The sequence below is a fragment of the Silene latifolia genome, chromosome Y (assembly GCF_048544455.1).
Source record: "Silene latifolia isolate original U9 population chromosome Y, ASM4854445v1, whole genome shotgun sequence".
In the NCBI taxonomy this organism is placed as follows: domain Eukaryota; kingdom Viridiplantae; phylum Streptophyta; class Magnoliopsida; order Caryophyllales; family Caryophyllaceae; genus Silene; species Silene latifolia.
Genome location: NC_133538.1, coordinates 57,890,675 through 57,905,353, shown reverse-complemented (window position 1 = coordinate 57,905,353; position 14,679 = coordinate 57,890,675).

Here is a 14,679-nt window from a genome sequence, read left to right as displayed (position 1 = left end):
AATGTTTGATTACTTGAATGACACCCCGGAGACATTGGAAGCCATTAGTGAGGAGTTGATAGTTCTTATACTTGTGTTTTAGCAGGATTTTCCTGAAAGGATCCGGCTTAATTATAGAGTAATTAGGGTATCTAGTTCTATAAGTTTGGAATAATATTATGAGTAAATAACAAACAAGGACTAAGTATAAAAGATATCACTTGTATTATTTTAATAAGCTGAGCACAAACTCGTGTATATAATTGAGTATACAGGAAATAGTAAGAGATAAATTAATAGATTACTAATGAATCACTTCCCCCTTTACAAATGCTCGATCATGCTATTTATAGTTCTACAAATATTAACGTTGTATTCAATCTCAACGTTCTTCTCAATAGTCGGATTTGCATTACCCGATTAATAGGGCACATTTCCTATTAATCTGGTTGACCCGTTCTTCTCTAACTGTTTTTAGCTTTTCTCCTTAATCACGTCTTGATTCATGGGAGTGATATAGTCTTGTGGTTAGACTTGGTCTTCCTTGAGAATAGGACGTGGTCATTTAGTTTGTATAACTGTATTTCTTGTTATTCTTCTTAATCCCACTGCCGGGTGTCGTGCCAGCTACTCTGTACTCACCATCAGGCTTTTCTTCCAGGATTTAGTTGCCTTCTTGCTATAATATTCTTCAACAGTTGAATAGTAGTCAGACTTGTCCGGTCCTAGGTTACTTCAGTCAGACGAATAAGGTCAGGCCAGGCTGGAGTCAGACCAGGCTAAACTGGGCCTAACAATTGCCCCTTGACATTTTACCCATGCTGGATCTGGCCAGGGGTGAGATGTCAACTTTACCGGGTTAAACAATAAGAAGAGTCATATTTATTCAGTGACTCTTAGACTCCTATTTACCGTTGAACACTGCAACGGCTAAGTGATGTCATGCTGACAGTTTTGCAATTTCTAGGGTTTCCATGCCGTTATACATCTTCTATAAATACAGTATTTGGGACAAGATTATTCTTCACCAATTTTCCTCCACTTTCTTTGCTAAATTTTCTTCTGAAATTCTCCCCTATTTCTCAGCAATCTTGTTCTGCTAATTTATACTTTTTCGATAATTTAACTTCATCACAATGAATCAAACAATAAAAGATATGGGAGCCAAAAAACGTCCTTCATCCCGAGAAAATTGTTCTTTGCTTTGAGCTGAACCCACGGATGTTCGGGAGGAAGAGGTGATGGAAGTTGATCCTCCTGCTCGTGCTGTGGCTTTTAAGTACCAGGACTCTGTGTTCACTGCCCTTCAATCTTTGGATCCTTACTTTCCTGAGGAGAACTTGTTGAAAACAAATTATGACAAGATATTAAGGGAGAAGAAAATAATTCTGAGTCGACCGAGGTATGGATCCTGAATCTTGTCCATCAGAGCTAACCGGGTGTCACCTGGTTGGTTTTGTATTTTTGAATGGGCGTTCAAAGCGGTGTAAGTTACCTTTTACCCCTTTAATGATTGATACCATTCGTGCAATGGAAGTACCACCTTTTCAGATTATGCCAATGGTTTGGAAACTTATCCATTCTGTTGAAAATTTGTGTGCTAAGCACAATCTCACAATTACCCTTAATGATATCAAGGCAATTTATCATATGAAAAATCCAGTTAATGGTCGTTTTAATTTGAGAATTAAATCGAAAATGTCTCCATTAATTACTAACCTGGACTCTGGAGATGATAAAAGTTGGGCAAAGACTTTCTTGTTTGTCCGGGTGAGACTTTGGGATCGGGCTTTGATTATCTCGAGATATCCTCCTTGGAGAGTGGTAGGTTTCTGTACTCTTATTTTGCAATATATATTACATGAAATTAATAGATTTTGATTTTCACATGTGTAATTTTGACGGTTTTGCGGCTCCGATTGGAGCTTTGATCCTCTTGATGAGGAAGTTATTTCCAGGATAGAGGCTTTCCTTGCTATTCCTGAGGAAGAGAGGACATGGCCAGCTAGTTTGGGTAGGGAATTGTTGCCCCGGTATATGAAGACCAAGCCGATCGGGGTCAGTACCCAAAGGCAAGCCTAGCTCTACCTTGCTCTTTCTGTACGTCTTCTATATGTCTTTATGTTAATGTTATCTTCTTGTCATTTCTCGTCGATACTTACGTATATTCTTTATGTATTCAGTATTTAGGTCTTCTGCTAGGTTGGCCACTTTTCGCAAAGGATTTCAAGGTGGGGTGGCTAGGATTTTTGAACCGATCCAAGAGCCAGGAGGCTAGTGGGAGTGACAAAACGCTTGATATCACGATTTCGATGTCCGGCCTTCTCAAGATCCACCAGGATAGTGTCACCAGAGGTCGTCCAGGCTCCAAAAAGGAAGAGGGAAGATGTTATCCTCGAAGAGGAGGAGGGAGGGAAAGAGCCTATCCAGGCTCAGCCAATCAGGAGTATAAGGTAAGTGCCTGCTAGGATTGATGACATGGATGATGCCCGGGCACAGATAAATGAGTTTTCTGCAAAAATGAGCGGCCAGCTCTTGTCTGCTAGTACCCTTGAGTCGTCTACCAGAGTGGTTTCTATTCTGACTTCTCTTGTAACAAAGGCTGCTGAACTTGCTTCCCAGGCTAAGGAGGTTAGTTGTAAAGGGATATTTTTAATTGTTCATGTGCTTTTTGTTTTGCCTTGTACTTGGTTGATTGATTTTATATATATGTAGGGATTGGATGCCGGGTTGGCTACGCTTGTCAGCTCGGGGATGCCAGGCCAGGGTTACTAGTTTGGAGGAAAAACTGGATAACCTTAACGTGACTGCATACATCCAGGAGTAATGAGGTAGTACTTCAATCCCAAAGGGCGACTAGAGAGGCAACTAGGGCTGCTATAGTTTGTGAGGTGGCCGCAAAAAATGCTGAGAAGGTTGTCAGGCAAGAGTTGGAGGCTGAGAAGCAGGCAATGCAAGATCAGTTGAGAAAAAATGAGGAGCTTGCTGCTGAAAAGGAATTGGTGGAGGCGCGGTTGGTTGATGCTGCTCAGTATTTCTTCGGGAAAGGTCGGGTTGATGCTATGAGGGATTCGGAATCTGACCGGGCTAATTGGGATCCGGACCGGGATGAGACAGCATTGGACGCTCAGTATCTTGATTTGGCCAATATGGGTCAAGAAGAAGAAGTGGATTCTCCTCCTTCCAAGGCAAAATCTGACGACCAGGAAATGGTGGATGGTTGTGAGTCGGTTACTGGCTCAAAAATAACTTAGATTTTTCAGGTTTTGGTCTATCCAGGGGGAATGTCCCTGGAATGAATATTTAGAAATTTTTATTATTATATTTTTTTTTTTTTTTTGCCCATCCAGGGGGGATGTTCCTGGAATGGATGATTATTAGGTGTGTGGTAGGGCCAACTATTTTGAATGAATAAATGTTTGGTCTTTGTTTGTTTATTTTTGTGTTTTGACAAGGTACTTTTGTAATGCCGGATGTGTCTTTGGATCGACGATTATCTCGATTTCGATCGGGCGATTTTTATCTTGATCCGCGATTTAATATATATATTTTTTTGTTTGTTATTGGTGGGGTTGTTGCCTGTCTGGAGGGCTTATGTCCCCTGCCTGTCTGGAGGGATTATGACCCATTTATGTTATACAAATCAGGAAGGAGTTTTCCAGTTTTGTATGTTTAAGTGGAGCTCGGTATTTAAAGGCTGTTTTGCAAACCTGAAAATTGGATATCAGTTGGATATTGATGGGGGTGGCCCCCAATCTTTAAGATTTGTTTTAAATAAAATGCAGTATGTAAAACAAGTATTGAAGATTCTACTTGGTAAAAGTAAACATGAGAACATCGATAAGTACTTGGGCACTTAATTTGAAGAAATCATATACGACATTTATTCATATAATGGCAAGTATCATACATGTAGTTTCATATCAAGCCAGGCAAGAAATGTCAAGGTGAAAAATTATACCTGGATTGAGAGATATATTTTATATGTGGAATAGTTTTAAATGTGCAATATTCCAAGCTCTTGCGATCATTTCGCCGTCCAGGGTTTGTAATCTATAAGCTCCCTGGCCGACTATTGAATCAATCAGGTAGGGACCTTCCCAGGTTGGGGCTAATTTGCCAGCATTCTTTTTTTTTGTGTTTTGAAAGACTTTCCTGAGGACAAGGTCTCCTACCCTGAATACCCTGGCTTTGAGTCTTGTTGTAGCTTTTTCGCAACCCTTTTTGATATCTTGCTAATCGATGCCGGGTTGCATCTCTTAGTTCTTTGTTAGGTCCATTTGTCCTCCATTAGGGGTATATTGCTGGTTATTATGTTCGTCTTTGTATCTGGCTGATGGAATTTTACCTCGGTAGGGATTCGCTTCACATCCATAGACTAAGGAGTAAGGGGTCCGTCTGTGGAATTTTTAGGTGTGGTTACGTCAGCCCGGAGGACCGGGGAAGCTCTTGACCCATCTGCCTTTTCTTCTTTCCAGCTTCTTCTTTATGCGGTGATTACCACTTTATTCTTGGATTCTGCCGGACCGTTGGCTTTTGGATATCCTGGTGTGGATATTACTAGGTTGATGTTCCATTGAGCACGGAAGGCTTGTTCTTTTTCCCACGAATTGCGTGCCATTGTATTCATACTATTTCGAGGGGATGCCATATCTACATATGATGTTGTGTTTGATGAATGCTATGACATCCTTCTCCTTAACTTGCCTGTATGATTCAGCTTCTATCCATTTGGAGAAGTAATCAGTCATTTCTAGCATGAAAACTTTGTCAAGGGTGCTTGGGGTAGTTTTCCTACTATGTCCATGCCCCATTTCATAAACGGCCAGGACGCGGATATGGAATGTAGTTCTTGGATGGTTGATGGATATATGGTCCATGAATCGACAAGCTTTACATTTAGAGTGAATTCCAGGCAATCGGCTCTCGGGGTGGGCCAATAATAACCTGTTTCGAGTACTTTGCTTGCCAGGCTTCTTCCACCTTTATGATTTCCACAGTGTCCTTCATGGATTTCTGATAATATCTGTTCGACTTCGTGTGGTTCCAGGCTTCGAGGTACGGCCTGACTGCGATTTCTTAAAAAGTACGTTGTCAATAATAGTGTACGAAGCGACTTTTATTTTTAGTGCTCGGCATCTTGCTTATTTAGGGAAGGATTCCTTGTTGTAGCCATCATAGTAGGGTTTAGTCCAAGAATTGGTAATATAAATTGGGAAACTCTCATCTTGTTTATTTATTCGAGGTTCTAGTAAATGTACGATGGGTATTTTGTCGAAGTCTAGGGGATTGAAGTTAGATCCTAGGCCGGCTAAAGCATCGGCCTGGGTATTCAAATCCCCGGGAATTTGGTCAATATTGAAATTTCGAAATTTTCCTTTTAAAATTTGAACAACATCCAGATAAAGCATCATTTTGGAGTCTTTTGTAGTATATATCCCATTTACTTGGTTGGAGATAAGAAGGGAATCAGTACGTACCTTTAGGTTTTGCACACCAAGGTCAATACATACCTTTAATCCGGCTATTAGGGCTTCATATTCTGCCTCATTGTTGGTAGCCTCAAATGCACGACTTATAGCTTTGTACTATCTTATCCCCCGTGGCGATTTTAGTACTAACCCCGATCTGTGCCCGTGCCCCTCATGTTGGTGCACCATCGACGAATAGGGTCCATTCTAGGTCCTGTTTGGTATTTGGTCGGTTTATTCACTTCTTTTATTAGGTCGGGTTCTAGGGTCGGACTAAAATCAGCCACAAAGTCTGCTAATGCTTGTGACTTAATTGTTGTCCTTGGTTCAAATGTTATATTGTATGTGCTCATTTGGGTGACCATTTGCACATTCGTCCGGACAATTCTGGCTTCCTAAGTACAGACTTGATAGGAAGATTGGTTCTGACTATTATATGGTGGCTTTCAAAGTATGGTTTTAATTTTGTGCAACTCATAATTAAAGCTAAAACATATTTTTCAAGCAGGCCATACCTGATCTCTACATCTAGTAGGCTCTTACTTACATAATAGACAGGGTGTTGTTGTCCGTCTGCTTCTTTTACCAAGACCGCACCGATGCCAGGATTTCGTGGATCGATGTGTATATTGTCGGGGTTCATCTTTGATTGGTTTTGCCAAAGCAAGGGAGGAGAGGATAGATATATCTTTAGGTCTTCAAAGGCGGCGATGATCGGGGTCCATTGAAAGTCCTTGTTCTTTCTTAGCGAGGTTATAGAATGATTTGCACCTCTCTGATGATCTTGAAATGAACCTGTTCAGGGCCGCTATTCTTCCAGTCAGCTTTTGTATGTCTTTGACCGTCTTTGGTGGTTCTAGCTCCAGAATAGCTTTGATCTGTTCAGGGCTAGCTTCTATTCCTCTTTTTGTCACCATATAGCCCAGGAATTTTCTTTGAGACTCAGTGGCATTTTTGTGGGTTGTGCTTCATATTGAATTTCTCCAGTATTTGAAAGGCTACTTCCAGGTCTTTGACGTGGTCTTCTGCCTTTTTTGACTTGACTACCATGTCATCTATATAGACTTCCATGTTGTCTCCTATCTCTTTGAACATCATGTTGACTAGCCTTTGGTAGGTTACACCTGCATTTTTTAATCCAAAGGGCATAGCAGTATAACAATATATACCTCTTTCAGTGTTGAAAGCTGTGCTTTCCTGATCTGCTGGGTGCATTTTTATCTGATTGAATCCTCTGGAGGCATCCATGAATGTTAACATTTCTTGGCCTGCAGTGGCATCTACCATTGCATCGATGTGGCGGGGAAATGGATCTTTTGGGCGAGGCTTTGTTTAAGTCGGTGTAGTCTACACAGACTCTCCATTTGCCATTTTTCTTTTGGACGACTACTACGTTTGCAAGCCAGTCAGGGTACATTACTTCCCTGATCATTCCCATGTCCAGTAGCTTGTCAACTTCTTGGTTGACGATTTCATGCCTCTCTGCAGCGAATTTTCTTCTCTTTTGCTGTACAGGCTTAAAGGATTTGTCAATATTCAACTAATGAGTAATAACATCAGTATCTATACCAGTCATATCAAAATGTGACCAAGCAAAACAAGACATTTTAGTTTTGAGAAAGTTGACCAGATTTGGTCTGATTGAATCGGGTGCATCTGACCCTACAAGTACTTTCTGTCGGGGAAGTGCGGGTCTAATATGACTTCTCCTGTTTCCATCTGTGATTGTGCTACATATTCTTCCCTGACAGGTGACTTTAATTGCTGTGCAAGGGACTTACCTGACTTTGAGGGTTTCAAAGCCTGAGTGTAACATTCTTGAGCCGTCCTCTGTTCTCCTCTGATGGTGGTTATCCCCCATTCTGTTGGAATTTTCACACACTGATGGTATGATGATGGGATTGCTTTGACATTGTGGATCCATGGTCTGCCCAGGATTACATTATACGAGGATAGGCAATCCATTACTCCAAATCTTTCATATGAAGCCACGCCTTCCACATAGGTTGGCAGGCTGATTTCTCCCAAGGTGTTCTTTGTTTCTCCACTGAATCCAACCAGGACGCTGGATTTTTTGATGATCTTTCCTTCGTCTATCTTCATAGCTTTAAGGACGTCAAGCATCACTAGGTTGATTGAACTGCCTCCGTCTATCAGGATTCTTGATACCTTTGCTGTGCCAATTTGCATGGTGATTACCAGGCTGTCATGGTGTAGATCTGATATTCCCTGCAGGTCCGAGTCATCAAAGGTAATAGCGGGCAATGACTTGGGCCTGGAAGGAGGTTGAAGTCTGGATTCCCTGGATATTCTTTTGGTGGTGGTGGTCGGACCTGATTTCGATCCTCCATTTATGAATTTGACTTCATAGATGGGGGAGGAGGAGGAGGGTCTCTGCCGTTTCTGGATCTCTCTTGTTTTGTCCTTCATCTTTGTTCTTTGGTCTTTGGATTAAATCCTTCAAGAAGCCTTTCTTTAGGAGATATGCCATCTGTTTCGAGTGGATGCATTCTACGTGGTGTGCCCGATGTCCGATGGAAGTCACACCATCTCGTTGGGTCTTTCTGGGATTGTCGATTTCTTGGGCCATCGATCGTATCTCCCAGGCTTTCAGCGTTTAATTAATCTGCAGTATTAATAAAGAAGTTATATTCAGGAATAGTTGGTAAGCTAGAAAGGTTACCTTTGTGTTCTTGTGCCATGTTGACTTCAGATCTTTCAGGCCTGGAATAGGGTGCTGATCTGGGGTTGCCTCCTTTCTGGTAGGAGCTTTTCCTGTTAGTGTGTCCATAGACTTGCTTTCCGCCGGATGAGTTTGTTTCGAAGTTGAGATCTTCTTCTAATCTGACATGCTCTAAGGCGATGGACTGAACAGTGGCAAAGGTTGGGCATGCTTTCTTGGTCAGGTCCGCATAGATGTCACTTTGTCAAGCGGGACCCCTTGCTGAAGGCTTCCCGCATTGTTTCTTCATCACACCTGGGAATGGCCACCTTTTCTTTGACAAATCTGGCCAGAAATTCTTTGAGAGATTCTTCAGGAAGTTGCTTTACCCTGAACAGGTTACTGGGTCTCTTAGCCATATCTCTGCTGCTCGCGAATTGTTGATTGAAGGCATTGATTAATTCTGCAAAATTCTTGATACCTCCATTTGGGAGATTGATGAACCACTGTAATGCTGCTCCGGTCAGGGTTGTACCAAAGCCCTTGCACATGCGAGACTTGCTGGTTCGAGTTCACTGGGTATTGAGGCGACCAACATTTTTGTTTGAATATGGCAACATGATTTTGTGAATCAGAGGTTCCATCATAAGTTCTCATGGATGGAACAGTAAATTTCTTGGGGAGATCAATCTTTGCAATTTCATCTGCAAAGGGTGAATCTGCAAAGCTGTCAACTTCTACTTCAGCCACAGGGTCTGGCACTCCAGGTATATTTTCTATTTTGTTGTGGAGTTTTTGGATTTCCTGAAGCATAGCCATCATTATTACTGCTACAGTTTTGTTTGTTTCATCATTGGGAATGGTTGGGGTACCGGATAATGTATCCTTCTCCGGGGTTCTAAAATTAGAAAAGTCAATGTTTTTGATAATGGATGAGAATGGGGTTCCTGGTTCGAATCTGGTCTTGGAGCCCGAAGCCTGATTTTCCAATTTTTTCCTCAGGCTAGACTCAGATTCCTTCAGCCTATTGATTTCTGCTTCTGCCTGGGCTGCCTTCTCTTGGATTGTTTCCAATTCTTTAATCTTGGCCAGGGCAGCCGCTAATTGTTGTTCTGCGGTGAGTTCCACCATTTTTGTGTGTGATTATTAAATGAAAAATGATAAAGGGAATTTTATTGGTTGAAGAACTAGATGCCCCACGGTGGGCGCCAATTGTTTTAGCAGGATTTTCCTGAAAGGATCCGGCTTAATTATAGAGTAATTAGGGTATCTAGTTCTATAAGTTTGGAATAATATTATGAGTAAATAACAAAGAAGGACTAAGTATAAAAGATATCACTTGTATTATTTTAATAAGCTGAGCACAAACTCGTGTATGTAATTGAGTATACAGGAAATAGTAAGAGATAAATTAATAGATTACTAATGAATCACTTCCCCCTTTACAAATGCTCGATCATGCTATTTATAGTTCTACAAATATTAACGTTGTATTCAATCTCAACGTTCTTCTCAATAGTCGGAGTTGTTACCTGATTAATAGGGCACATTTCCTATTAATCCGGTTGACCCGTTCTTCTCTAACTGTTTTTAGCTTTTCTCCTTAATCACGTCTTGATTCATGGGAGTGATATAGTCTTGTGGTTAGACTTGGTCTTCCTTGAGAATAGGACGTGGTCATTTAGTTTGTATAACTGTATTTCTTGTTATTCTTCTTAATCCAGCCTGCCTGGGTATCGTGCCAGGCTACTCTGTACCTACCATCAGGCTTTTCTTCCAGGATTTAGTTGCCTTCTTGCTATAATATTCTTCAATAGTTGAATAGTAGTCAGACTTGTCCGGTCCTAGGTTACTTCAGTCAGACTAATAAGGTCAGGCCAGGCTGGAGTCAGACCAGGCTAAACTGGGCCTAACAACTTGGCAACAACAACAACAAGAGCCAAGGCTAGAGAGCTTAGACCAATGGAGGGTGGCTAGCATGGAACACCAAAGGTTGAGTGCGAAGGTCGAAGCGGCCCAAACAAAGATACTAAGAGAGATTGCTCAAAGGGAAGAAGAATCCATTGCTTGGCAACAACAACAAATAGTGCAATGGAGAGAAAATGAGGCCTTGCGGAAGGAACAAAATGTTTGGCGGGGGCAAGTGATCGAGAAATTTAGGTTCCAAAATGAGCGCCGTGCCCAATACATTGAGGATTTTTATGAAGATGCGCAAACGCAAGAAGACGCTCTTGGCATTATCCGTGGTCTTTCCAAAATGACCATCAACACCAAAAACCCCGACTACCAACCAACAATAAACCAAGAACAAGTGGATGAAGGTTATGAGAGGGCAAGGAGGATTAGGGAGAACCGTGAAAGGAGAAGGAGAAGCAAGGGGACATACGAGCATGGCGGTGGCTCGGGGTCCTAAAACCAATAAAGATGAAGTTGGCACCTCCTCCACATTGAGGACAATGTGGAAAACAAGTGTGGGGAAGGATTTATCATTGTAATATATGTATATAGTTCCTTTTGATCGACCAAAAAAAAACCAAAATCCCGGCTAGGTGAAAACTCAAAAGGGTGGGCGCCTAAGCAAAAATGAAAAGGTGGCCGAGGACGGAATGAAAACTCAAAGTGCATTCCGGGCAAAATGAAAAATAGAGAAGCAAGCCACCATGAGAGGAAAGGAAAGATAAGGTAAAAACCCGAAAGGGCACCTTAGGCAAAATGAGGGATTTTCACCAAAAAAATCAAAAATTTTTGAGAGAGAGAGAGAGAGAGAGAGAGAGAGAGAGAGAGAGAGAGAGAGAGAGAGAGAGAGAGAGAGAGAGAGAGAGAGAGAGAGAGAGAGAGAGAGAAATCTGAAAAATTGAAAAATACCAAAAATATGGAGGGATAAGAAGGGCGCGATAAGGAGGGTCTTGGAAGGAGGATAGATTAGGGTTTAATTTATTTTTTAGTCACAAAACGTTTCTCCAAATTGGTGGAATTGTTTGGCCAACCACGTAACATGATCTTACCTTAAATGGAGTGATAAGGGGGTGCTATAAGGAGGTGTATTGATGATGTGTGAGGAGGTTGTAAATGCCACTTTTCTATCACCTTGAGATAAGGTGAGAGTGGCCATCTCTTACTCGGTGATACAAGAAGGGTGGTTGTGATGTTGATGAGTCGGAGTTGGAGGTATGTAGTGTCTTGTAATGAGGGTGACATAAGGAGGGGGTGTGAGAGGAGAGTGAGTGTCAACATTTGAGTCTAGATTTTCCTCTTGTAATCGGTGGATTTGTGAGAGGGAGATATAAGAAGGAGGAAGTAAGGGAAGAGTGATCATTTACACCCATGCTCAACCACTACATAAAACTCACAGCATAATTTCAACACATTAAAATGGTCTAGCTGGTAGATATCCTACATTTTCAGCAAATACTCCCAGTTAGCAATCTAAGCAAAGCAAACAAATCAATAGTACTCATCATCAAAACCGCCACCTAAGACAAGTAATAATTATAATTACTAACTACGTCACATATTCAATTATTAATTAATTATAATTTATAAATTATTAACATACGTAATTATTGAATTAAAATCTGTCTTTTAATAGCCCAAACCCACGAAACAAAAACCCCTTCAAGCACGTCCCAAAAAGCCGCCATAAACACCACCACTCACGGCCACTAGTCCCTTGCCTTACCGTGGTCAGCTACCTAACACCACAATGAGCCCAACTGATGTGACCATAATTAAAGCATATTTAGTCCCCGAATTAGCCTCGTTCCCAAGCTTTTTAGTGCATATTTGGGTCATTTATTGTCTTTAGTTCTTTGTTTTGCATATTCTTTGAGGTTTTGTGTCCTTGGTAGGAAAGGAGTGCAAACCTTGCATTTTCATGGCAAAACAAGACTAAATTGATTGAATCCAATGACCAAGCATCAAGGAGAGACAAGATTAGAAGGCCTTTGTACATACTATAATAGATGGGAAATGATGAGAAAAGATCATTGCATCCCCGAGGAAATCCCCAAGGATTTTATGAAGAAAAGGGAAGAAAAGAAGAAGAAAGCACGCTGCAAGACAATCCGTGCGTCTTCTCAAGAAGACGCCCGTCCACCAAGCCACAATCCATGCGTCTTCCTTACAAGACGCCCGTGCAGCAGCAACCAGAAGACGTCCGTCTTCTCCCATAGACGCCCGGACAGCAATTGAAGAATCCGGCCGTCCCGTGCCTAAGACGCACGGATTCCAAGACAACACAACTTCGTTTCTTCAAGCTTCAAAAAAGATGCCCATCCTTCCAAAAATACCGGCATTTCCCTAAGTAGGGATTTAATCGTCATTTAAGCCCTTAGTTAACCTTAATTCCTACACCTAATCCCCACTATAAATACCCCATTAGTCTAATTAGAAGGGCATGTTCTTCTTATCAATTCTTAGAGTAGTTAATATCAATCAAATCTCTCTTTAGTTTTTTAATCAACAATTAATCAAGTTTTAATACAAGTTTTATTTCCTTAATCTCTCTTTTGTTCATCCTTTATTTTGGGTAATTGAAGATTATTTGGGTTATTATTGGGTGATTGACAACCTCTCAATCAAGCATCAAGTACTTCTTTTATTCTTTGCTTTATTATTGGAGTCATTAGTAGGTATAATTCTCTTAATCCCTTTTTAATTATTGCTAATTACTTTCATTTGTTCATCATGTTTCACTTTGTTGGTATGATTGACAACCTTGCTAGCATGTTCAACATGATAATGAGTGAGTAGTTCCATAGCTAGGGTTAATGGGTAATTAGGGGAAACCAACATGGGGAATGATTCATGCTTAAATTAATATGCTTTCATGGTTTATTTGCTTGCTTTTTTTTTATCTCAACTCATGCACATGTTATGTTTGATGAAATGCGAGCCTATGAATCCTTGCATTTTTTACCCGTCACCTATCTTTTCAATGAGACTTGTAAGAAATAAACCAAATCGAGTCTCATTAGACCATGCATGTTGTTGAGTAGGGAAGATTAAGTCGACTTGTAGGTGTTGTACAATCTAGTCGATTCGGCTCTCGGACCCAAACTTTCCTAGGATTGTAAGATATAACCCAACTCAATCCGTCACAACAATAATTGCTTGCTTATAATTTGAGAACATGTTTGTATGATGAATTCCCATGAATCCCCTATTACCCCATGATACCCTAGTGCTTTTTATCAATTGTTTACAACCCTTTTTAATTCATCTTGCTTATTTACTTTCATTGCTATTTAGTTTAGTGACCTTCTACATCAACCCAAATTGTGACACCCCTAAGACACCACTAGTTGCAATAGAAATCTCATTTCAATTCCCGTCCCTTGGGATCCGACCTTTACTTGCCTATTTACTAATTGTAGAGTTGTTTGTGAAGCTATAAATTGTGTTTTGGTCTAGGTGCTCTTAACGACAAGTTACCGAAAAGATATAGTCCGACCAAAAATGGCGCCGTTGCCGGGGACGGTGTTAACTTGATTTAGATTTTCTTATATTGTTATTAGTTGTGTCTTTCTTTGCCTTGAGGAAGTAAAACTCCTCAAGTTTTGTTCTAATTGTTTTCAAGTTGTTTGATATTTTGCAAGATGGACCTTACAGATTGTTTTGTAGAGGACCACTTAAGTATACCTTTCTTCAAAGATCCCATGCAAGCATTAGAAGCCTTGGAAGCAAGTGAGGCTAAAAATATGTATTGGGAATTGGAGGTAGATCTTTTTGAGGCCGCTATAGCTAACAAAGAACTCACTCATGCACAATCCGTATTGGTGCATAACATCCTAGTGGAAGCATGTCAACCTATATAAGATGAGCAATCCATCCTAGAAGACATCTTACTGTTGGGAAATGTGTCCTCAACAACAGTGCGATAACATGATTTAAATATCATTATTAAATCTCATCTTAAGAATACATGTGCAATGTAATATTTTACAGTAAATTGGTCCACACATATCGGTAATGATTGGCTGACTAGAGTGTGACATTACTGTCGTGCAACGGTGGTGATCAGTTGATCCCCTTAGGTCATACCTATAGGGAAATACTCTTAATTGATTATTTATTTGATCGTATACCGATACGAGTTAATTAAATTGCTTAAAATTGATGGATGATTTTGTGAGTATAATTTACGTATCTTATTGTAAATATGATTAAATGAGACACGGTCTAAGTAATCGAATTATTTTATTACTTAGATGAAATTAATGTTTACAGAAACAATTGAAACGGAATGAATAAATTATTATAAATACAGAATGTTGTAGTTTATAATTTGGAAACATTTTTGGTACAAGTAATTACGAATTACTAGTCGATTTTGTAAATGACATATTTTATGAGTATGTTGATTTTTAATATGTTAAAAATACATTACATTGTGACATGTCATGTAACATGTTACATGTGACAAATTTGACAAATGACAAAATAAAATGGATTCTCCATTTTATGCTTAAAACCGAAAATGAGGAGGGAGTGTAAGATATGTATTGTGTTTTTTATCTTGAGTGGAAAACACAATTATCATATCTAAGTAGTAGCCATGCACACCTA